Source organism: Podarcis liolepis, assembly GCF_965112155.1.
Source record: "Podarcis liolepis genome assembly, chromosome: 9".
Classification (NCBI taxonomy): Eukaryota; Metazoa; Chordata; class Lepidosauria; order Squamata; family Lacertidae; genus Podarcis; species Podarcis liolepis.
The window spans coordinates 14,857,945-14,882,384 of record NC_139564.1 but is presented as its reverse complement, the minus strand read 5'-3'; the positions used below and the strand labels follow the sequence as shown (position 1 = coordinate 14,882,384).

Genomic DNA, 24,440 nt, shown 5'->3' with positions numbered 1-24,440 from the left:
GCCAATCAGGAGCTGCAGAAGCTGCGCCGGACGTGCAGCTTCCAAAAATCGTTTGAAAAGCGGAATACTCACTTCCAGTTTTCGGTTGTTCGGGAGCCAAAACGTACGAGTTCCAAGGCGTTCAGCAACCAAGGTACGACTGTATATCATTTCTCAGATCTTCTCAACCAACATGTAGAAGACAACAAGACTGGGCTATCATGGATGTGCTGGAGCGAGTGAGGCAGTGACTATGCCTCTACTCTCCCCCTTGTGCAGGTGGAATCATGTGGGCTTAAACACTCAAACAGAGCTAGCATGACTATAAACACCAGTATAACACTGTGTGGCCCTATCTTGCCATACCCAGATCTTGGGGGGGGGGGAGCATTCCATGCCCTTTGCGTCTTACAGCTGCAAAGAAGGTAAGCATAATTCACACTGTGATTAGCATTGAGAAAAATGACTGTGACACAAAGGGTCTGCAGTCAACTGGGAGTAATAATCCGTATGGTATGGAAGCAAGAGTGTTTAATCAGCTAAATCTGAACTGGTGCTATGGTGAGCATTTCTGTGCTTCCAGAGAAGTCATTTCGACTGCGGAACATGAGTTCGTGGCTGCACTGGACTAGCTCCAGTGCTAATTAAACTAATTAAACCCTCTTTCTTTTGCAAACAGTTACTAATGGAATGACTCTCTTACTCCCAGTAGTTATGGAAATGCATTCCCTTGATTCGTAGCTTCTTCTTTTCACCTTTTCTGATAACTAAATAATTGATCTGTTCTGCAAATATTCATGTCGTTTTGGCTGCCTCCCAAAATTAAAATACCATATATCATGCAATTAAGCATGTAATAATTGTTACAGATTTGAACCCTATTTAGGCATTGCCATTCATAGGGGATTGAATACATAAAGAGGCTGTTGAGAAACACATGGTCTAGCTCCATCCCTTAAATGCTGGCATGTGTGCCAGCCATTGCCCTAGTAAACACATTTTTGTATGCAATTTTGATTAATGCAGACATTTTTTGCAAGCAATTTCTCCTAATATAATGCATTTTTGGTATGTTATTTTCAACAAAACGTGCATTTTTATGTGGGCTTTACCCTTGTATGTGCATTTTTGAACACTTTCCTTGACTGGAGAACTGCATTGCAAAATTCAGATAACTGTAAATTTCAAACAATGGCTGTTTTTCCACCCGTGTATGGTTTCGGAACATGTAAATTAAGTAGGTTCACCTTTTTGCCTTGAAATATGCATTACTGTATGTATTGTTGAGTTGGATAGCTGTTTTGCAAAATTCAGAGAAGGGTGGCTTTCAAAGTATAACCGTGTGTCAGTTTGCCTATTGGTTTTGAGAAGTATAAATTAGGTCATTCGTCATTAAAATGCAAACAAAATCAAATTTCTCATCCACCCCTGCCTTTAACGCCCAATTTATCCCATTGCTGTACCTGGGGCTTGTTATCCCTACTGTCCTAGCAGCTAACTAAATTACATTGCTGCTCTTGCCTCTCTCCATCAGGCCTAGGGAAGGGCCTGGCAGACTACAAAAGGACTGCTGTTGCCCAGAAGAGAATGCTATTTACTTTCTTTTAGACTGCTTTTTAATTGTGCTTTTTATTTTTATTTTTTTAACTGTTTTTATGTGATTGGGGGGTTATTCAGCTGTTTCTGTTTATATTTTGATTATCTATTTTGTCTTTTGATATTGTAACTTTAACTTGTGAACCTCCCTGAAACCTGTGGGTATAGGGCGGTACATACATTTAAACATATTCATTTTACTAATTCTTTTAATTGCTGTGTTTCATGAACGTTATAAAAGTCTCCATAAGCTGCTTTGAGTTTATCTTATATAAAAAAGCAAGGTATCCATTCCTCCCCCCCCCCCACTTTTAGGAATATTGTTTTACCATGCTACTCCATTACCGCGGCACTGATTCGGGATTAATGCACAAGTCTTTCTGGCAATACAACACACCATATATAATCCATGGCTTCTGAGCTTTCCTGCTGGACCATAATTCTGCCCAGGTCAGGTGCCCCGTGCCTATACCAATTCATAAAAGTCTTTGTAAACTAACTACAGATGAGTTAGTTGAGCTTCTGCACTTGAGGGAGGGATGGGGGCAGCTAACAAGACACTAATAAAAGCAACACAATGATAAATAGAGTCAAAGCCAGGCTTAGGGAGGGAACTACATGGTGGAATTTATCACTGCCTTATCTTCTCCCCGGCTCCTCTTAGGGCCAACCTATGTGTTGCAGCAGAGCGGTTTAACAACCAATCCTTCTGCACAGGGAACTATGGGAATTGTATTTCTGTGAGAGGTAGTGGGGTCTCCTGACAACTCTAAGCACCCTTAAACTACAGCTCCCAGGATCCTATGGAGGGTGAAACCATGACTGTTTAAAGTGGTACGATACTGCTGTAAATGTATAGTGCAGATGGGGCCCAAATGATGCTTAGCATTCTGTGACTCCTTGCCCCAATTGGAAGCCACCCCTCCCCCCACCATCCAGACGGTGAATGGGGAGGGGGTTCTTTTCCTCCTTGCATTGTCTCCCCACTGAAAATTGTTTCCCAGCTGTTATTCCCCTTCTCCAACCGGATACATGCAGTAAACAAATTCTTTGCGGGAAAATATCTTTGCAGGGGTATTTTCAGTGGGGAAACGGTATTAGGCTCCCTGTCTGCCATCTAACACAGGTTGAATCCCACAAAACACATGCAGCGGCATCCAAGACTGTAAGCTGCATGCATCTCAGGATGCAAATGGAATCCAGTTCATGAAGGATGTGAGAAAACCGTTCTAATGTGTCCCCGTCCCCCCACACAATGGCATTTCAAACACCAAGCATTTTCCCAGGATTGGTAGGCACCCAAATTCAAAGTGGAGAGTAGCCACCTATTTTGTGCACCCTGTTCCCGCCAATCAAACTCGTGCACATCTTTGTCCAAAGCGTGGTCTCAGTTAGGAATTGCTCTTCCACCGTTCAAAGCTCAGTCATAGCAACTCACTGTGCATACCAGACTATTTGTCCTCTTACTTCTCCAGACCAGCTTTTGCTGTTTGTTCCAGACTATTTCTCACCAAATGGTTTTCTTTTTTCATGGATCAACAAGACCTAAGCACATCCCCTGTTTGCTGTCTTGGGACGCTTCCCTGCACCAATGAACGTGCATTTTATTTTATTTTATGCATCTCTGCCCTTTGCACACTTTTAACAACCCACAGACCATTGTGTTTTGGAAGTCCTGGACATTTTGATCTTTGCAGAACTCAAGCTGCATTTTAATACCACAGATGCCCTATACAAAAATGTGGTTGCCCACCTTGAGCAGGTTGGCCAGAACATACTCTTGCACAGTTAGGTTAACAGCTTTGAGATTATGGTGGGACTGAGCAAGCAATCACAACAGCGTTCTCACCTGTGTTGCTGGTGCCGTCAACAACGGATGTAATATCTGCACATCATTTTCAAATGGAGTCAGTTATTTGGAGATCCATTAAACTGAATCACATCTAAATCTGCGATGACAGGTAATACATTGAGCCAAGACAGGTACACAGCTTAACCATGACACTTATCATCGTCAGATTCATTGTGTTATTTACCCCTTATGCCTGTTAAAATCTCACAGTGGCGTGTTGCCAGTGAAGCAGAGAAAACCAGCACATAGCCCTGGCTGGTCAGGATGGCTGTGATTTCAATCAGTGCATTTAAGAAGCATCTTTGAGTGTTCACATGCAAAAACAGAGGTCTGAGCCTGTTCCCCCAATGTCTCTCTCAAGGACTTCCCCTTAGCAAGCAAAAGTACCGCTCTGTGCTCTAGTAACCCACCAGTAGCTCATTATGACAAAAGAACCCTACCGGGAGAGAATGTGAGAATTGTCATACTGGATCCAATTAACCAGCCATCTTTTTCAGCATTCTGTCTTCTAATAGTCGTCACCCAAGCGCATATGAAGTTCACAAGGAGGAGGCAACAGCATTATCCATTCCCCAGTTAATTGACGAATACTGCAGTCAACCATATATGTGCGCTTCTGTCTCTCAGTGCTGGGGAGCTCTCCAATGTTAAATTTTAAAAAGCCATTTATGCTATAAATTCACGTAAGGTACACATTTATAGGGATGTGGGTGGTGCTGTGGTCTAAACCACTGAGCCTAGGGCTTGCCGATCGGAAGGTCGGCGGTTCGAATCTCCGTGACGGGGTGAGCTCCTGTTGCTCGGTCCCCACTCCTGCCAACCTAGCAGTTCGAAAACACATCAAAGTGCAAGTAGATAAATAGGTACCGCTCCGGCGGGAAGGTAAACGACGTTTCCGTGCACTGCTCTGGTTTCGCCAGAAACGGCTTAGTCATGCTGACCACATGACCTGGAAAAACTGTCTGCAGACAGACATCGGCTCCCTTGGCCAGTAAAGCACCCCAGAGTCATTCGCGACTGGACTTAACTGTCAGGGGTCCTTTACCTTTACCTTTAAGGTATACATTACAATAATCTACTGTAGCTTACCAATGCCAGGATATTCCACAAGATGTAATGAAGGCCACTAACTTGGATGAATTTGACAAAGTCACGGAGGATAAGTCTATTGATGGCTACTAGCCCTGATGTCTATGTCCTCCCCTCCACTATCCGAGGTACAGTGGTACCTCGGGTTAAGTACTTAATTCGTTCTGGAGGTCTGTTCTTAACCTGAAACTGTTCTTAACCTGAAGCACCACTTTAGCTAATGGGGCCTCCTGCTGCTGCCACGCCGCCGGAGCACAATTTCTGTTCTCATCCTGAAGCAAAGTTCTTAACCTGAAGCACTATTTCTGGGTTAGCAGAGTCTGTAACCTGAAGCGTATGTAACCTGAAGCGTATGTAACCTGAGGTACCACTGTAGTGTGCTTCTGAATACCAGTTGCCAGAAACTACAGAAGGTGGGAATCTGGTTGGCCACTGTGAGAAAAGGTTGCTCGACTAAATGGGCCACTGGCCTGATCCAGTAGCTTCTTATTATGTTTCCTCTGCTAATGTCTGCTAAGACGTGAACTGATTGGAAGATGTTGGGAAGCATACCACCACAGGAAGATTAGCTTAAGGTTACCAGACATCCCTGTTTCCCAGGGACAGTCCCCAGATTTACAAATCAGTCCGCATACAAAATCCTAGCATTCCTATTGAAGTTGAAAAGTGTCCCCTGATTCATTGAAAAAAATCTGGTAACTTTAGATTAGCTGGCACTGCTGTTAGTGCCATTACAGTTCCCAGTGCATGTTCCTCGGATAAGAGTGCGTTCCCGTTATTTTCAACTTATGAACAACAAAAAAGTAATTTAGAAAGAAACGGAAATTACATCAACCTGCTTTAGCGAGAAGAGTTGCTTTTGTTGACCTCCCTAATGTTTGCTGTTCTTTCATGCCGCTCATTCCAAATAGAAGCACTCTGACTTAAGAGATCCATACATTTGATGGCACAACCATCTTGGAAAATATGAAGGCTGCAGTCTCTCCTAAGTGTCTTAATGGAAGGGAGGGAAAGTGGGGGAACCCTGGTAATTTCAATTCAGTCCCTGGAGGGAATCACATCACATGTTCATCGTGAAGAAAGAAATACAATGAAGGGAAGCAGCACCCATTGCGATACCTAAATAAAAATCCTGGCTAGCCTCTCGAATTGCTGTGGGTGGTGGAGGCACTGCAGCAGAATAAAAACCTGATACAAAAGAAGCACTTTGGACTGCCTCACCAAGTGTATCATATTTTATTTAAGCAACCATATGAAAGCCACAATACTCACTAACACAGCTTCTTAGAATTCGACTGAGCCTGCTGTTTGGGTTTACTTCTTAGTTTGTCTCTGTTTCCCACCCCACAGTTCTGCTCATAACTACCTTGCCTTGCTATACTGATTTTATGTAAGCCGTGTACTTTTTATAATAAAAGGGCAGGGTTTGGGAAATAAAGTGTAAAGAATGTAAAATATGAATGTAACAAACAGGTGTTCACAAATAGTGGTGATAAGGTTTGGCTCTCACTCCATTTCCATAAAGAAAAGCAGCAATTTAAATGCTCATGTCCTACTCAGCTGACTCAAGGCATGGCTATTCTATATTTTTCAGCTTTGCACCATGAAGCTTAATGCTACCATATAACGCTGTATGGATATAGTCTACCTAGAGCTGAGCTGAAATTTCTCAAAATATATTTTTCTGAGAAAACTTCTGACACCGCCCCCTGCCCCAAAGAAGACCACTTTGCAGACCCCCCCCAAACAGCCTCCGCCATTATTTCTGTGGTGGCCACCATCTCCACCCAACAATGCCCTGGAATGATGCAGAGCCCAAGGCATTGTGGGGGATACAAAATCATGGCCAGGATGCCAACACTGTTGTGGCCGCTCCCACTATAGCGGGTGGGGGGAGGAGAAAAACTTTATTATGAGGAGGAGCTGTCTTACTGCCACTGGTAATGGTGAGCCCCACCCCTGAGAAAATGTTGGAGGATTTCTCTGCTTCCTGGTCCGATCTGAAAGCATGGTTTCTCTGATGCCTCTTCCTACTAATAGGGTGAAGAATTCTGAGAGGCCATTTGCGTACAGCTCTGCCACTCCCAACAGCTTTTGCAATGCCGGAATATGATACTGGGCTCTTCCTTTCTTAAGGATGGGAACTTGGAAACGATACTCAACTGTTACAGAGCAGCCGCTGCATTCTTCTTCACCATCATACCAAAAGCACTTTGCTTTGCACTCCAGCGCAAGAACCAATTTGAAATGGATTAACTTAAAATGTCATCCCCTTAGTGAGTATTTGTATTGCATTTCAGGTGGCAGACAGAGAGAGCACTGCTAAAGACAGAAAGTAAGGAAATGCCCTTTCTTTACAGAATAATCTTTCTGAACGGGTGAACTTTGCCAGCGGAGACTACAATCAGCCTCCCCAGCCCCCATCTCCCTGGCCACAGCATACACTGTTAAATGAACTTCAGCCGTCTCATTAGACTCACCAGCAAGCTAAACCTGTTCAATGGAGAGAGAGCTGCTTTTGCCCTGAGGTAACCTATAATGAATGCCACGTCTAACAAGGAAGGCAGTTAGGGGCTCCTAATAATCTCAACCATCAACAAATCCTCATTAAGGTATCTGTGGTTCATTAATGTGAAACACTGAACCAGCAGCTGATACATCTGAATTTCTGCGGCTTGCAAGCCTAGCCGTAATTCTGTCCGAATGATGCAACGGGGAAGATTAACTGACGCACGAGAACAAATCTGAACAGCCGTGTTCTAGTGATAGCTGTCTACAGAAGGAGCAAAAAATGAAAATGGCAGCATGATTGCGGGGTTATTTCCTTCTATTTAGCTGGCATCAAACTCCTGCCAGCAATAATCTGACGGGCTTCTATTAATTGTCTCTGCTTGCCTGCCCTCATGCTTTAGTTATTATCTCCACATGACAAGCAGGGTTTATTTTTTATTCTATTTTTTGTATGTGTCAGATGACAGTTTAATACCTGGATCTTGAATACATTGGGTGCAATCTATTTCAAGGAAACCCCAAACCCATCCCCTGCTGATTTGTAATGGAGCTGATTGTGCCTGTAATGTGGGGATTTGTCTGAGCCTGGTGGAACATGCTACGGTCTGAGCGGACATTGCAAAGATCAGTCTAGGTGCCCTGAGAGATGTTCTTGGGCCAGAAAGGTGAGTTGTTCCTAGGGCAGTGTCACACACCTTCTTAGGAAACAGCTGTTCTCCTAGCTCACATTAAGGTGCATGTGGGGGGTATTAATCACATTTTTTAAACTAATATGATTTTCATGCAGCCTGAAATACATACAAGTGCTTTAGGGGGCGGCCTGTCAGATTTGTGGGGAGGAGAAGCACCTGCAATAACCACTACATGAGGTGAGGTGTTTCTGCTTTTTGCACTGGCAGATCAAGACATTCTAGTTTCTACTTCCATCTAGTGGCTCTGCTCTACAAGGACTTTGGGTTTACTTCTAGGGATGCCTTAAGTGATCAAATGAAAAGCAGGTGATGCTGTTCAAATGCTTGTGAGCAGATGAGGCACAGAAAGCTCTCTTTGCAGCCTCTTTGCCTCACACCTATAAGTATCGACCACTGTGGTTTCCACTGTCCTAGCCACTGGGGACCAACGGCTTGCTTGGGGAAGGGGACGTAGCCAAGTGTTAGTGGCTCCAGAGGCCTTGATGGAAGATGTTTTCACACTGGGCATGGGGCTGTCAGGGATGATGGAGGAGGTAATTTGATTCTTGGTGCAGAAAACGATCTGCCAGCTGTTGGAGAAGGCCTGCCAGTCCCCCCCCCCCAGTTCAAGATTCCAACTCCCTTCACCCCCAGCCAGTATGTCCAACAACATCTGGAGGGCCACCGATCGCTCTTCCCTGTCCTGGCTCCAAGGTAAGTTGTTTGAGTTGGAGCAGGTGGATGAAGAAGGAGTGTTATCATCTACAAAAAGTTCTGTAAGCACTTACAGAAAGACTTGAGGTTTTGCAAGCACTCAGTCTCTTTGCATGTAGCACTCCGGGGTGTTTGGGCACCCATAGTTTTTTCTTCCATTTTGCCAGGGGCACAGTGGCAGGATCCAGCCTCAGAGCAGCCAGCAGGGTTAGACTCCAACCCTTTGTTCAGCGTGACATATAGCACTCCGCTGAATTAGAAACTGTTGTAAGAATCATAGAATCAGAATCATAGAGTTGGAAGAGACCACAAGGGCCATTGAGTCCAACCCCCTGCCAAGCAGGAAATACCATCAGAGCACTCCTGACATATGGTTGTCAAGCCTCTGCTTAAAGACCTCCAAAGTAGGAGACTCCACCACACTCCTTGGCAGCAAATTCCACTGTCGAACAGCTCTTACTGTCAGGAAGTTCTTTCTAATGTTTAGGTGGAATCTTCTTTCTTGTAGTTTGGATCCATTGCTCCATGTCCGCTTCTCTGGAGCAGCAGAAAACAACCTTTCTCCCTCCTCTATGTGACATCCTTTTATATATTTGAACATGGCTATCATATCACCCCTTAACCTCCTCTTCTCCAGGCTAAACATGCCCAGCTCCCTTAGCCGTTCCTCATAAGGCATCGTTTCCAGGCCTTTGACCGTTTTGGTTGCCCTCCTCTGGACACGTTCCAGTTTGTCAGTGTCCTTCTTATAGAATGACAGTGTCATAGAATGAACTATGGCAGGTTTGCAAGTAGATTTGGACCTTGGTTGCCTATAACAAGTGCTGAATCCCTTTTAGGTTCCAGGTGGGGACGGTTTCAGAAAGAAAGGGGACCCCATTTTTTGACTCCTTCAGCACTTTCATTAGCCACAGACAGCTTAATAGGAATCTGGGGGCAGATGGGTGGTAGCAGTTTGGACTAGTAATTCAGTGGACTTTTCTGCGAGGCGGTGCTATAGTCCAAACTTGATGGATTTCACAACCAGAGCCAAAGGAATACTCTGGAGTCAAAGGAATCTGCCACCCAAGTCACATTTGCCATTCACAAAGCATCACCCTTCCCTTTAAGTCAGGGCTGACTGAACTAATTCGCCACTTTGATGACATCTACTACAAGCTCCTAAGTCATCCTATGATTGCAGCCTTGGTCACTGAAGATCTCGTGTCAGTTTTCACAACCAGGTGGACAGTGACTGTCAAGTCTTTGGACAAATTCTGCCTTGGGTAATTGCATCCTGCCTATCTAAATTTGCAAGCCTCTTTCATCTGAGTAAATGGGGATTCAGTCACTCTGTGCAGAAAACCACTGAATTCCATAGACTGTTCCAATGTTTTGTGGTTCCTGCACGCATATAATATATATATAGTGTGTTTCTTCTTATGTAGCAAGATGCTTGATCGCCTATGGAAATTTGCAAACAACTTCCATAGTGCTAGCTGTGTTTGCTATAGTTGCAGCAAAAACAACAAAGAGGTCCTGTGGCACCTTAAAGACTAAAATGTATTATGGCATATGCTGTAAAGGTAAAGGTAAAGAGACCCCTGACCATTAGGTCCAGTCATGGCCGACTCTAGGGTTGCGGCACTCATATTGCTTTTTTGGCCGAGGGAGCCGGCGTACAGCTTCTGGGTCATGTGGCCAGCATGACAAAGCCGCTTTTGGTGAACCAGAGCAGCGCACAGAAACACAGTTTACCTTCCCGCCAGAGCGGTACCTATTTATCTACTTGCACTTTGACGTGCTTTCGAACTGCTAGGTTGGCAGGAGCAGGGACCAAGCAACGGGAGCTCACCCCTTCGCAGGGATTCGAACCGCGACCTTCTGATCGGCAAGTCCTAGGCTCTGTGGTTTAACCCACAGCGCTACCCGCGTCCCTCGGCATACGTTGTAGTGCACAAAAATTTGCTACATCTGTTTTAGTCAAAGTTTTACTTTGTTTTACTTATGTAAAGGGTTAAGGAATGAGTAGTCACCATAACTTCACAGAGCCTCCCCGATCCCTTTTCTCAGTGTCTCCCTTAATCTGCCTCAGTCTCTGACTCAAACTATAGTTCCTTTTGTTTCTCAAACACATAAAGCGAAGACTGGAAAGTTACTTTATAAAACTCTTACCCAAAATGGCTCTTGCTCTAGGTTTCTTTTTCTGATCTGGTGCTCTCCCGAACTACATTCCTCCAAACACCAACTCATTGAGCACCTTCACCCCTGCTATCATTCATTCTGCCATTACAGAATAGAGGAAAGCCAATATACAGACTTCAATTGAACAACCTTCAGCTGCACTTGCTACCAGACTCCCTTCTGGTGCCTCAGTTCAGGTTTTCTGAGATGCAAATGGCTCACTTTTGACAACGTCTCTATTTTTAATCTAGGAAAATAAAATGCATAGGTTTAGACAACTACAGTTCATGCACCAACAGGCTTGTCTCTATTACTTAAGCTTGTAGGTGCCTGTTGAGTTTTTGTTTGATGTGAAAAGGTAAATACTCTCCTGAAGAAACCTCAGATCAGCCATGCTTTTATTTGTTTTATTTTTTCCACCACCTGTTAAGAGAAGGCATTACATAGCGGGGCTGTATCAATTACTCTCAAGGAAAGATCTGAGGTGCATATTTGTAGCAAAATTCATAGCCACCAAGCATAGCGGACTTAAAAGCAAGTGTGCCTGAACCGCTTGGTAGGTTTGCAGGAATGCTGAGTATGAATAGGAACATTTGCATGAGGGGCCAGAACAGAGATAAACGTTTTCCAAAGCAATTTCAAGGCTACTTGAGGGTGAGTAGGCACTTAATCGGGTTTTGCATATCCTGGAGCTGTAGTTCAAATGCAATCCGTATGTAAGCAAGCAGTGGCTTCTGTCCTGCCCCCTGCAACCCACATTAACTTTCACAAAAGGCACATTCTGAACTAAAAAGTAGAAACAGCAAAATGGCAGCCATTTATGCTGTTCTCCCTTCTCACTCTGTACTGTCCAGTAGAGCTCACCCATCGGTTTTGGCATCATGATCACATGTGTTTCCTTGCCTGGCCTGCTGCCACTGGGATCCCATAAGATGGCATGGGAGGGAAAGATGCAACCAACATGCCATTACATAAGCATGTATGAACATTAAGAAGAGCACCAGCAGATCAGGCCAATGGCCCGTCTAGTCTAGCATCCTGTGGCCAACCAGGTACCTTTGAGAAACCAGTAAGCTCAACCTGAGTTCAACAGCACTTTCCCCACTTGTGATACCCAGAAGCTGGCATTCAGTGGCGTACTAGGACATGGGTGGTGCTGTGGGTTAAACCACAAAGCCTAGGGCTTCCTGATCAGAAGGTTGGCGGTTCGAATCCCCGCGATGGGGTGAGCTCCTGTTGCTCGGTCCCTGCTCCTGCCAACCTAGCAGTTCGAAAGCACGTCAAAGTGCAAGTAGATAAATAGGTACCACTCTGCTGGGAAGGTAAACGGTGTTTCTGTGCGCTGCTCTGGTTCACCAGAAGCGGCTTAGTCATGCTGGCCACATGACCTGGAAGCAGTACGCCGGCTCCCGCGGCCAACAAAGTGAGATGAGCGCCGCAACCCCAGAGTCATCCATGACTGGACTTAATAGTCAGGGGTCCTTTTACCTTTAGGACAGGAATAACAAACACAAGAAGAATTCTGTTGGATCAGGAAAATGTCCCATCTACATCCTGTTCTCACAGTGCCTATGGGAAGCTCACAAGCAAGTTCCACCATATCTTTCACAGGAGGAGAAACAAATTAAATGAATGATTACAGCAGCATCTAGTGTAGCTCTCAAAACACAGTGATTTTGTGTTTTGAGTATATGCTCTCAGGGCTGGATCACATTGCCAAATCCCTCCTTGCAATCGCGCGACGAAGCACATCCCTTCCCGCTCGATGACCCATCAGCCTCCCTCTGACCCCTGTGGTGGCTGCACTTTTGCCAACAGTTGCCGTCACAAAACAAGTGTGCGCCTCCTTTTCTCCATTCAGGGATACATCGGCACACACAATGAGAGGGAGAGAATCAATGGTGTGAAACGATCCCTAGAGATTTCTCAAAAAGATCTCCCTTGGCAAGACTAAAATAGGAATGGTTCCTTGCAGCTTCAATGGTTAACCAAGATAGTTAAAGCAGTTACACATTTATAATCAGACAGCAGGTTTAGCAGCTGTTCTAAAAACATTGGTTTGGTTTCCCTACCAATGTGCGGAAAGCACACCATATTACACTCTAGCAACCTGGGGAGGGCTATTGCCTTCACACCCTGCTATTAGCACTGGCATGGCCAAACTTGGCCCTCCAGCTGTTTTGGGACTACAATTCCCATCATCCCTGACCACTGGTCCTGTTAGCTAGGGATGATGGGAGTTGTAGTCCCAAAACAGCTGGAGGGCCAAGTTTGGCCATGCCTGTATTAGCGTATATGGGAAAAGGGGACTGGACTAGATACAGCCCTGGTGTGATCTAGCATGGCTGTTCATATGTTCAATCTCAATTTAAAAAATGGGATAAAGTACTAGAACAGTAAATGCAAGCCTTAGCCACCATCACAGGCTCCATGTGCATGCTCTTGAATTATGCAGGAGAACAGTTCATCAGAAATGATAGTCAACTTATCAGGGACAATTGATTTCTTATTAAAAAGCATGACTGGGAGCCAAAGAGCTACTCTAGGCTTTCCCAAGGGCTTAGAGATGCTCGATAAGAGTTTTAAAAGCCATTTTCTCCCGCTTTGAACAGCAAGCCCCACTTACTGTGCTATACAGACAGCATTTATTTTCAAAGCAGTAGGCCACGCAGCAGGGGGAGCTAATGTTTGAGAAACACAAAGCCTTGTTGGGAACACAGAATTAGTTGTCCGGATCCCTGCCTATGAATTGATATGCGCGTCTTAACAATGTGGCTGATTTAGCATCTTACATTAATCACTTCAGCACATGGTATCATAGGGGTTGCTGGGATGCAAGGAGATGCATAGGCGTGCATCATTTGAAAGGTGTCTCTCTCTCCCACCAGATACATTGGTGTAACTCCAAACCTTGCACATTTCTACGCTCAATCCTAAAAAGGCTGGGTGGCATTTTTCCAGTTTTGTCTCTTTTGACACCCAGGTTCTATGACACCATTAATAGCAAACATCTACAGACAACAAGCATCTATGTCTTACAGTCAGGAGCTGAGAACCAGTGTCCCTTCAAATGTTGCTGGATTCCCATCAACCCCAGCCAACATGACCAATGGTCAGGGATGATCGGAATTGTAGTCCAGTGATATCTGGAGTGCTACAGGCACTGGGTCTGTGGCACTGGGTCTGTGGCCCTGATTTCTGAGCCCATAACCATTGTCAGGAGTTCAGCCTACACTCAAGTAGGACCCTGATAGAGACACATGCCTGACTGGCATGTTCTCTCCCCGTTCGGGAGCTTCAAAAGCTTTCTTCTGCCCGAACATCACAGCGACCTATTCCAACAGACACCGGCACACTTAGGGATCCGCAGAGTTTGCTCATCTCACGTGACAGACCTCAGCAACTCAGCATTTTGGCTAATCTACTTTATTTACATATAAACACACACGGAGCACTGCAACATGGCTCCCTCTCTCTCTCTCTAGCATCAGACAGCAAAGAGAGAGAACAAAGGACAATAGTCCCACTTCACAGAACACAGTGATACAAACATCCTGTCTCCGTCACTTCCCACTTTGTGGAGTCAAAACATATACTGTCATGTGATAGACAAAAATCCCATGACTGCAATCACGGAGCAGGAATTCTAACATTCCCCACCCCAACCTCAGCCCTTTAAAAATGAACACACACACACAGCCCTCCACATTTCATCACAGATATGATGAACTAGAAAGAATTTGGTGGGAGAGATTCAGTCCTTCCAGTAGCATCTAATTCAGAACAGAGCGGGTGAGAAGTTACACAATGCCCTTGGCGGTGGTGATTCCTCGGAGCTGCTGTTTCTTTTTTGGGAGCCAGATGATGTGAAAAATAATCAGTCAGTGACAAAGTTAATCAGTGACAGCCTGAAACACTGAAAGTGTATTAACTCGCAAGATCACATTCAGCAAACATTCCCCAGCAGTGCAGTGACCCCATCTGCCCTGTGCACAACCATTAACCCTCTCAAACCTCAGTTTGGGAGGAAAACGCAGGAAATGCCAGCAGAAATTCCCCAAAGGGAGCCCAAAGGTTATGCAAATACAAAGCTCCCATTTACACAACAGCTTTGGTTTAACTCTTGTTGATCACAACAGCGTAACAAGCAGTGTCCCTGGACAGAGATGCACATGGGCACATGGAAGAAAGCATCAAAAGCAGCTGTGGAAAAAGCCAGAGACTAAAAAGGGCAGTTGCATGGGTGTCTAGGCTGCTGATACATTTTGATAATTCCCCTTTATTGAGGAAATTCCTTTCCATTTCAAAACTGTTTAGGTGAGTTGAATGAGAAGCTGTCCCCAGCACTGTTGAAAGGGAAAGAAACCGCCTAGGATAAATACATAAATAAAACAGTAATCTCTGAACACATCAGGAACATATACATTTTGGGTGCTGTCCTATTTTCATTTACACATTTGCATCTGACATCAAAATATGGGCCATCTAAGTCTAGTTGAGCGCCACAACGTTCCACGTTGACTGTGTGAGTTTGACAAATTCCAGGGCTCATGGGCTACGCAGCAAAATGTCCTGGATTCATTTTGTACGATTTGGGCTGCAGCTCATTCCTCTTTTGTCATCAGCTCCTTCCTTCCCATGTTCTTGTTTGCTTTGTCTACTCTTAGTAATGACTGTGCCCATCAGATTATCCTGGGGTCATTGAGATGTTCCTCAGAGATCCAGGGGTAACTTGGGCAATCCCTCTCATTGACCAATGTTGGTGAACCAACCAACCTAGCAAAACAGTGTGCATTCATCCCTCCTCCCTTTCTTGCGGCCGACAAAGTAGCTGTCCATTCAGTCTGCGTTTACAGCCATCTTCATAAGCCCATGTCAGATAGAGCTAGACTTCACATTATCTCTTGCTTCCGCTTCCGACTCTAATTCCACTCAGCCCACCCCTGTTTCCTAGGATAAGCAGTTTTTGTGAGATTCCCTGTCTGATGTCTAGACATAAGAGACTGAGGATGCATTTCAGATAAGAGGCTGTTTGATGCTTATCCAGGGCAAACCTCTGGACCTTTTTCTTTTTCTTTTTGCCTTACACCGAATGCTCACAGAAAAGAGGCAGCAGATGATGGGAAGGTGGAAGGAGGTTTTGGCAGACAGTGTTCTGCTGTGAACTCAAGCGAGGAATGTGCAAAGACACAGAAAATCTTGAGAAGCCAAACAAAAATTTACAGCAGGTCTGAAAGAGTAACTGCCCCTGACGTATCATTAACTTCTCTGGCAGGGCTTTGCTTCTCTCTCTAATGAAGTTCTCAAAAAGCCTTGTTTTCTTCAAACTTTCCAAAAAATTCCACGCCATGTTGTCAACTCCACATTGTATTTTAAAAGCTGCATGGGATGGCCTTATACCAGGAGTGGGGAGTCCCTTTCATTCCGAGGGCCACATTGCCTTCCAAATAACCTTATGGGGGCCATATGCCAGCAGTGGAGCCAGGGAACAAAATGGTTTCCACCCCAAACAACTGTACAGTGAATTACTTTCTACATAGCACTCCCACAAACACCTCTCTCCTCCATCCAGACAAGAAGCACTGTCAGAATTCAGGGATACATTTCAGCTAGGCAGAAACACACAATTTATATTTATTTCAATTTATGTAAAACAGTGGTAGGGACAAGGGTGGTGCTGTGGTCTAAACCACAGAGCCCAGAGCTTGTCGATCAGAAGGTTGGTGGTTCGAATCCCCGCGACGGGGTTGCTCAGTCCCTGCTCCTGACAACCTAGCAGTTCAAAAGCATGCAGTGCAAGTAGATAAATAGGTACCGCTCTGGCGGGAAGCTAAATGGTGTTTCCGTGCACTGCTCTGGTTCGCCAGAAGCGGCTTAGTCATGCTGGCCACATGACCCGGAAGCTGTCTGTGGACAAATGCTGGCTCCCTTGGCCTATAGAGCGAGATGAGCGCGCAACCCCAGAGTCGTCCGTGACTGGACCCAACGGTCAGGGGTATCTTTACCTTAAAACAGTGGTGCCAGGTATATGGGGCGGAGGGGGTTTCAGCTTCCCCAATATTTTTGGCAGGGGGCAATGCCCAAGCCCCAGCTTCTGCCCAGCAGCCCAGGAGCCAGGCGGCAGCTGGGACAAAAGCAGAGGATGATCTATGTGCTTGCTCATCCCAGCTGTAGCCTGGGAGCTGGGCTGCAGCTGGGATGAGTGAAGCAAAGATCACCTGCACTTGTCCCAGCCTCCACACGGCTGGGATGAGCGTGGGCGATCTGTGCTTCACTCATCCCAGCTCCTGGGCTCTTGAGACGTGTCATGTGACACGCCACTTGAATGCACCTCCTCAATGTGGGGGGCAAGTTGTTGCCCCTGATGTAAAATATTTATATCCCACCAACTTTGTGCAAATGCAACACGGAGGACCTTACGGTCTTCAAATAAAAACCTTTTGGAAGTCCCGGGCCACAGAGAGGTTAGGCTGGCCTCAACCAGAGCCAGGGCTTTTTCGGCTGCGGCTCCGATCTGGTGGAACACTCTGTCACAAGAGACTAGGGCCCTGCGGGACTTGACATCTTTCCACGGGGCCTGCAAGACAGAGCTGTTCCACCAGGCCTTTGGCCGTTTCTGCTAACACCAACTCACCATAGGTCACTTTAGATGCATGCTATTTATAATTAACCCAACTTCTTATAATTTTTGACTTACTCTGAGTGCAACAGCACATAGGTACAAGAGGCATGCTCAAAGGCATTTATGTGTTCAGTTGGGTTTGCTACAAAGTAAGTGCGCATAAAATTAATATTATTGGGAAACGTGCTTAAAGAGCAGGCACCATGAAACAGCCAAGAAAAGATAACCTTTACATGGGGCAAAGTGAAGCATGCAATGAATAGCCATTCACTGTGTCAGCTTCCCAGTCAATCAAGAGACAATAAAGGTTGAGTAATAAGTCAATCAACAGACCGTGCTTTTGCTAACTGCAATTTTCAGCTCCTATATACAAAATATTGGTGGAGGGGAAATTTTGGGTTTGGAAATCTGACCGATAGGACACGAAAGCAAACAATGGCTACAGAATTCACAACTAGGTGCAAATTTTGGAAATATGCGCAGTGCAGGTGTAAGAATGTGAATAAATTACAGAATGAAGATGTGTACAATATTAGTGCATGAAAGCTGAAGCAATAATTTGTTTGAAGCATTTTAATGAAGCACCTACAAATTATTTAATTAACCTGGGGTGTGTTGTTTTTTTTTGGGGGGGGGGAGATCTTCCTAGGTTATACTGCCAGCATCCAATAATGTACTTTTCCTCAGAATAGATGCACTGATGCAACCCCATGATGTTGAACATATGTGCAAAATAAAGGTATCAGACTTTGAACTACTAAACATGACAAGTTGTTACCACATTTTTGTCTGGAATAAGCATATTTTATATCGTAGAAGACCAATACACCAAGTTGCTATGACTAATAAACAACATCTTTAGAAAATACAGTGAAGAATGTTTCCATAAAAGTTTTTTTTAATGAAATGAAATAAATCCCAGTATTCTAACAACACATAAGAGAGAAAATTAAAAGCAGAATTCATAGAATTTTAGGTCAGCTATTATCCACTCAGTATATTCCAAAACAGATTTTCAGCTCGAGGGTAAATTACCCCACGTGAATTCACATTTCCAATGCAGCGCAAGCAGAATGTCATCAAGATTAAAGATTATCTGCACCTAAAAAGATCAGGAGGAAAACGCAACTGGAGGAACAATAATTAGCTACCAGGTGTTCTATTTGAGGAGTCTATACTGGTCAGTAAGGAGCCACATGAGAAACAAGAAGTTATACGGCTCCTCACCATCTATGCCAAGTTTGCTTTATAATCTCTCAGCAGCCTGCAAGATTTTTCTCTTTCATTACAAAATAAAAAATAAAAAAAATAACATGGGGGCTATGTGTTGTAAGGTAAAAGGTAAAGGACCCCTGGACGGTTAAGTCCAGTCAAAGGCGACTATAAGGTTGCGGTGCTCATCTCGCTTTCAGGCTGAGGGAGCCGACGTTTGTCCACAGACAGATTTCCAGGCCATGTGGCCAGCATGACTAAACCGCTTCTGGTGCAACAGGACACCCTGGCGGAAGCCAGAGTGCACGGAAATGCCGTTTACCTTCCCACCAGAGTGGCACTTATTTATCTACTTGCACTTTGATGTGCTTTCAAACTGCTAGGTTGGCAGGAGCTGGGACCCAGCAACAGGAGCTCACCCTGTCATGGAGATTCAAACCGCCAACCTTCTGATCAGCAAGTCCAAGGGACTCAGTGGTTTATACCACAGTGCCACCCGCCGTGTTGTATTGAGGTGGGGAAAGGATCTGGGATGGAGAGTTAGAAAAGGGCATCTTCTGTGGATCCAAATGGAGGAGTCAGTGCATTGTTGTGGTTCGAGCATCGGACTAAGTCCTGGGAGTCCCAGGTTCAAAACTCCAGTCAGTCACTGTTTTGTAGCCTAACCTAACTCAGAGATGCCTAACTAAGAAGATGCCTGCTGGATCAAGCCAATGGCTCGTCTAGCCCAGCATCCTGTTCTTACAGTGGCCAACCAGTTGCCTGTGGGAAACCTGCAAGAAAGAGCTGAGTACAAGCAGCACTGTGCCCAGTTGTGATTTCTAGCAGTACAGCCACAAATAGGGAACTGGAAATTTTTCGCTACCACTTTTAAACTAGCCGTTTCGTGTCCAGACCTGTGGAAACTTTGGTTTAAACTTTGGTTAAATCAAAGGAGTCAGGATCAAACCATTGTTTCGTTTGTTGGCTAACCATAGTTTAAACCAACCACAGTTTCCTGAATTTTGACGTAATGGAGGCCTCTGGTTTAAGGTTACCAGGCGTCCCTGTTTCCCGGGGACAGTCCCCGGATTTACAAATCAGTCCCCTGACAACATCCATCTATTTAGTAGGAAGTTGAAAAGTGTCCCCGGATTCATTGAAAAAAATCTGGTAACCTTACTCTGGTTAACTTCAAAGGGAATGCTTCTAAGGTCCTCTTCAATAGCGATGGAGAAGAAATTAGCTTTGGTTTATATTTTAATGCACATCTGTCAAATTTGAACTTCACCAAAGCATAGATGAATGGAAACAGAGCTATCCTTCGTAATTCACACATTCCTGATTTTTACAATATAGCTCCAACCAAAAAATGTGTGCAAAAAATGTGTATAAGATCATTGGATGTTTCATTTGAGGTTTTTAAATGGAGACTGGATGGCCATCTGTCATGGATGCTTTAGCTGTGATTCCTGCATGGCAGGGGGTTGAACTAGATGACTCTTTGGGGGGGGGGTCCATTCCAGCACTATGATCCCATGATTAAACGGAAATGCACATAAAATGCATATGCTAGTGTAAATAGCAAACAAGAATGCATTACATTTAGGGAAATTGCTTGAGAATATGCTTATATTAGGGACATGGGTGGCGCTGTGGGTTAAACCACAGAGCCTAGGACTTGCTGATCAAAAGGTCGGCAGTTCAAATCCCTGTGACGGGGTGAGCTCCTGTTGCTCGGTCCCTGCTCCTGCCAACCTAGCAGTTCAAAAGCACCTCAAAGTGCAAGTAGATAAATAGGTACCGCTCCAGCAGGAAGGTAAACAGTGTTTCCGTGCGCTGCTCTGGTTCGCCAGAAGTGGCTTAGTCATGCTGGCCACATGACCCGGAAGCTGTACGCCGGCACCCTCGGCCAATAAAGCGAGATGAGCGCTGCAACCCCAGAGTTGGTCACGACTGGACCTAATGGTCAGGGGTCCCTTTACCTTTATGCTTATATTAGGCAAAGTTGAACACACACAAAAGAGTATAGTAGAAGAAATACATATTAAAATGCTGACCTATTTTGGTGGGGCGTGAGGACTTCCCTACACTTCCTGGCTGAGGTTTAGCTTTCTGTCCAAACTACACTCCCCCCCCCCATTCATTCAGTTTCTTGTGGCTCCCCTCCACTGCAGTTGAGAAGCTGAAAGTGCTTATCAGTATGGAGTCTATAAAAAAACATGCCTGGAATCTGAAGGAGCACTTTTGTTTGCTCTCCCTCCTGAGTTGCATGCTGGCTTGAAAAGTTGCTTCTCCACCAACTCCTCGTGGCCCGAGCTTTACGATCTCCTAGGAGAATTTATCTTGCTTTGTTTGGAAGACGCTCCAGCTTGGAAGCAAACAGCTGACTCAGCTTTACCGTAGAAGCAAATTCCAGCCTTATGTCAGCAAAAGTGCTGGATTGTAATAAATGAAGCAGATGGCACTTAAAAATTCAGAATATAAATTAAGTATTTCATTTAGATGCACAGTCATGGAGTAATGGATTAGACATGATCTGTTTGCAAGGAAGCCACCAAACTCATATGGTAATGGGTGCCTTGCTCAATGGCATTTTAAAAGGGTTGACCCATTAATACCCAAGGTTGAAACATCACAAATTAATATAGTGGTGGCTGAACATTTAACTCTCCCCCCCTCAAATGGTATAGACTCACTTGCACCTCATTTACATCAAGAGCTTTGTGACCTTTTCGTACAATTAACCTGGGGAATATTTTGTGTGCCACAATCGTTCTTTTTCTTGGTTTTCTTGTTTTATCTTTTTGCAAACCCCTTTTTGGAAGGCCGTGCTCTCAGGGAGCCCCCCCCCAAAAAGTGTGTGAGATCACAGCCCTGAAAGAAGCACGTTTTTTGAGGTGAGATCTTGGCACAAGAACTCAGTGACCAAAATGGCCGCCATGCTTTTGTGGGGGGGAAATGGGATGTCCTGGTTTTCCAGGACATTTGCGGGGTACGCTCTTGTTGTCCATTTGGCATTGTTACAGGAAAATCCTTGGGCTCACTTGGATTGCCAAACAAAGGCACCAGCCAGGAATATAGAAGCAAAACAGCAGCCTGTAGGCCTGATCTTTATTCAAAAGACTGTTGCAACAGGACTTCTACCCACCACATGGAAGAAGAAGGAAGAAGCCCTGAACAAAGGATGGTTCCCTTTTTTAAATATAGGTTTTCCTTTTTACCCACAACACCCTTAGCGAAGCATCATACATACATCATATATACATCACAACTATGTCATAATCTGGGAGGGGTCTTCTGGCAGAAACCTGTTCATTGGGTTTGCCCCCATCCCTCCCTTGACCTCCACCTCGCACCCATTAAGTAAAACAAAAGGTGAGCATGTACGTGTTCCTGTTCTCCTGGTCAAGTTAATCACACCCCTTTTGTCGTGACCAAGATCCTAATCAACTGAGGTTGGGTTTACTATTGTCTCTGGAATGTCTACCTGTCTGGCACTCAGGGCCAGGATGCCAGCAGCTATCTCCCATGCAAGAGGATGCTGAGTATGTGATCTCAGGCGGATGGATTATGGCTGCCCCATCCCAGACTCCCTCCTTGGTAGCCATTACATTCCTGAACAGAACCAAGTTGGAATGGTGCAAATCCATACTAGAGCGATTTTATAGGACTTTCTAGAGTTTTCCCAACCTTGATGGCAGAAAGTGATGAGGAATTAAAGAACTATTTAATGAGGGTGAAAGAGAAGAGCGCAAAATATGATCTGAAGCTCAACATAAAAAAAACTAAGATCATGGCCACTGGTCCCATCACCTCCTGGCAAATAGAAGGGGAAGAAATGGAGACAGTGAGAGATTTTACTTTCTTGGGCTCCATGATCACTGCAGATGGTGCCAGCAGTCACGAAATTAAAAGGCGCCTGCTTCTTGGGAGAAAAGAAATGACAAACCTAGACAGCATCTTAAAAAGCAGAGACATCACCTTGCCAGCAAAAGTCCATATAGTTCAAGCTATGGTTTTCGCAGTAGTGATGCATGGAAGTGAGAGCTGGACCATAAAGAAGGCTGATCGCCGAAGAATTGACGCTTTTGAAGTACGGTGCTGGAGGAGACTCTTGAGAGTCCCATGGACTGCAAGAAGATCAAACCTCTCCATTCTGAAGGAAATCAGCCCTGAGTGCTCACTGGAAGGACAGATCCTGAAGCTGAGGCTTCAATACTTTGGCCACCTCATGAGAAGAGAAGGCTCCCTAGAAAAGACCCTGATGTTGGGAAAGATGGAGGGCACAAGGAGAAGGGGACGACAGAGGACAAGATGGTTGGACAGTGTTCTCGAAGCTACCAACATGAGTCTGACCAAACTGTGGGGGGCAGTGGAAGACTGGAGTGCCTGGCGTGCTCTGGTCCATGGGGTCACGAAGAGTCGGACACGACTAAATGACTAAACAACAACAACAACAACAACAACAACAACAACAACAGAGTTTTCCCATTGAGCCAGTACACAGATACATATATCTGTGAATTTGGTAATGTGCAATGGAGGCCCTTTGAATAGAGATGGGGGGGGGGACTGTGTGACGAAGTGTTTTTGTGGGGACATTTGCAGCAGTGATGGTGTTGGTTTTGGTAGTGGGGGAGGTGTATGATGTCCACTGTAGGGGCAAACCGCCCCCCCCTTTCTCCAAATTCCTGTAACAGCATGAAAGCTTTGACTGCTCTGGTCTAGGCTGGCTGGCAGGTTGTTCTCCAAGTCCTACCTAGAGATGATGGGGACTGAACCTGGGGCTTTCTGCATGCCATGCAGATGCTGAATCCCAGGGCCCTTGAGACCTGTATACTTTTCCTTAACAAGACAACACAGCACCACTGCTAAAGGCTGCCAAGGAAAAAAACACAGCAGGGGAGAGAAATATCCACACTGAATCAAACCTCTGACAGCAATAAAGAGAACTGGCCTCTCAAAACCCGAACAATAATACTCTAGTCTGATTCCCAGGGGTCTCTTTTTATTGCCCAAGCATTTTGCAAGGCTCAAGTAAATAACTGTGTGTTTGTGTGTGTGCTTGGCAAGGGAGCGCGTGGAATCAATTGTAAAACAAGCGTATCAGCAGGCGGCTCTGTCTCCTTGAGCCAATATAAACAATAGGCTTGACCTTGGGAGAAGTCAGAGCAAAGTAGCTCCTTATCTCTTTCCCAGGATGGGCAGCTGATTAGCTGGAAGGTCACTTAACTTGTTGTTTTTTTTAAAATAGAAATGCCTTTGTTGGTTGCAGATCTACCACAGTCCGCAAAGCAAAGGTGGAGATAAATTCACCATTGTGATACACACACACACACACACAGAATTCTGAACAGGAGGCTTGTTCAGCTGCCCAAACACAACACTAAGGTAAAGGTAAAGGGACCCCTGACCATTAGGTCCAGTCATGGCCAACTCTGGGGTTGCGGCGCTCATCTCGCTTTACTGGCAGAGGGAGCCGGCGTACAGCTTCCGGGTCATGTGGCCAGCATGACTAAGCCGCTTCTGGCGAACCAGAGCAGCGCACAGAAACGCCGTTTACCTTCCCGCTGGAGCGGTACCTATTTATCTACTTGCACTTTGATGTGCTTTCAAACTGCTAGGTTGGCAGGAGCAGGGACCGAGCAACGGGAGCTCACCCCATCGCGGGGATTTGAACCACCAACCTTCTGATCGGCAAGTCCTAGGCTCTGTGGTTTAACCCACAGCGCCACCCATGTCCCTAACACAACACTAAATAGAAGTAATTCAGTAGAGCCAAGACATTTGTTTTTGGCGTCTGGTTTTTGTAGCTGTCAAACTAAAGTGTTGAAGATCCAAGTTGGGTGGGTCTGTGGCAAACACACAGTAAGGCACCTCTGTGGTTCTTCGTCCTTTTCCCCAGCTTGTAACTCATTTACCACATCACACAAAATTTCCCAAAGTGGCTTATTAAACGTTGGGCTCTATGACACCCTCTCATCTCATGCACAATTCTGCTATTTTTGTTGAAATTCTCATTTGCTCCCCTTGACATTCCCACAATGGT

At 45.2% G+C, this 24,440-nt stretch overlaps 1 protein-coding gene across 7 annotated transcripts in view; it reads right to left on the bottom strand.

Moving 5' to 3' along the window:
• Positions 1–24,440, bottom strand: part of ARHGAP24 (Rho GTPase activating protein 24) — a 408,313-nt gene that overhangs the window by 88,653 nt on the left and 295,220 nt on the right. Inside the window, exons 1-2 of one of the 7 annotated variants that reach the window (XM_083458719.1) lie at positions 5,228–6,260; positions 4,446–5,085 (exon numbers count right to left, since the gene is read on the bottom strand). The exons of the other annotated variants lie outside the window; for them this stretch is intronic. The gene's annotated coding sequence lies outside the window, so the exon portion shown is untranslated. Of the gene's footprint in view, positions 1–4,445; positions 5,086–5,227; positions 6,261–24,440 lie in introns of those variants that run through there. 7 annotated transcript variants of the gene reach the window in all.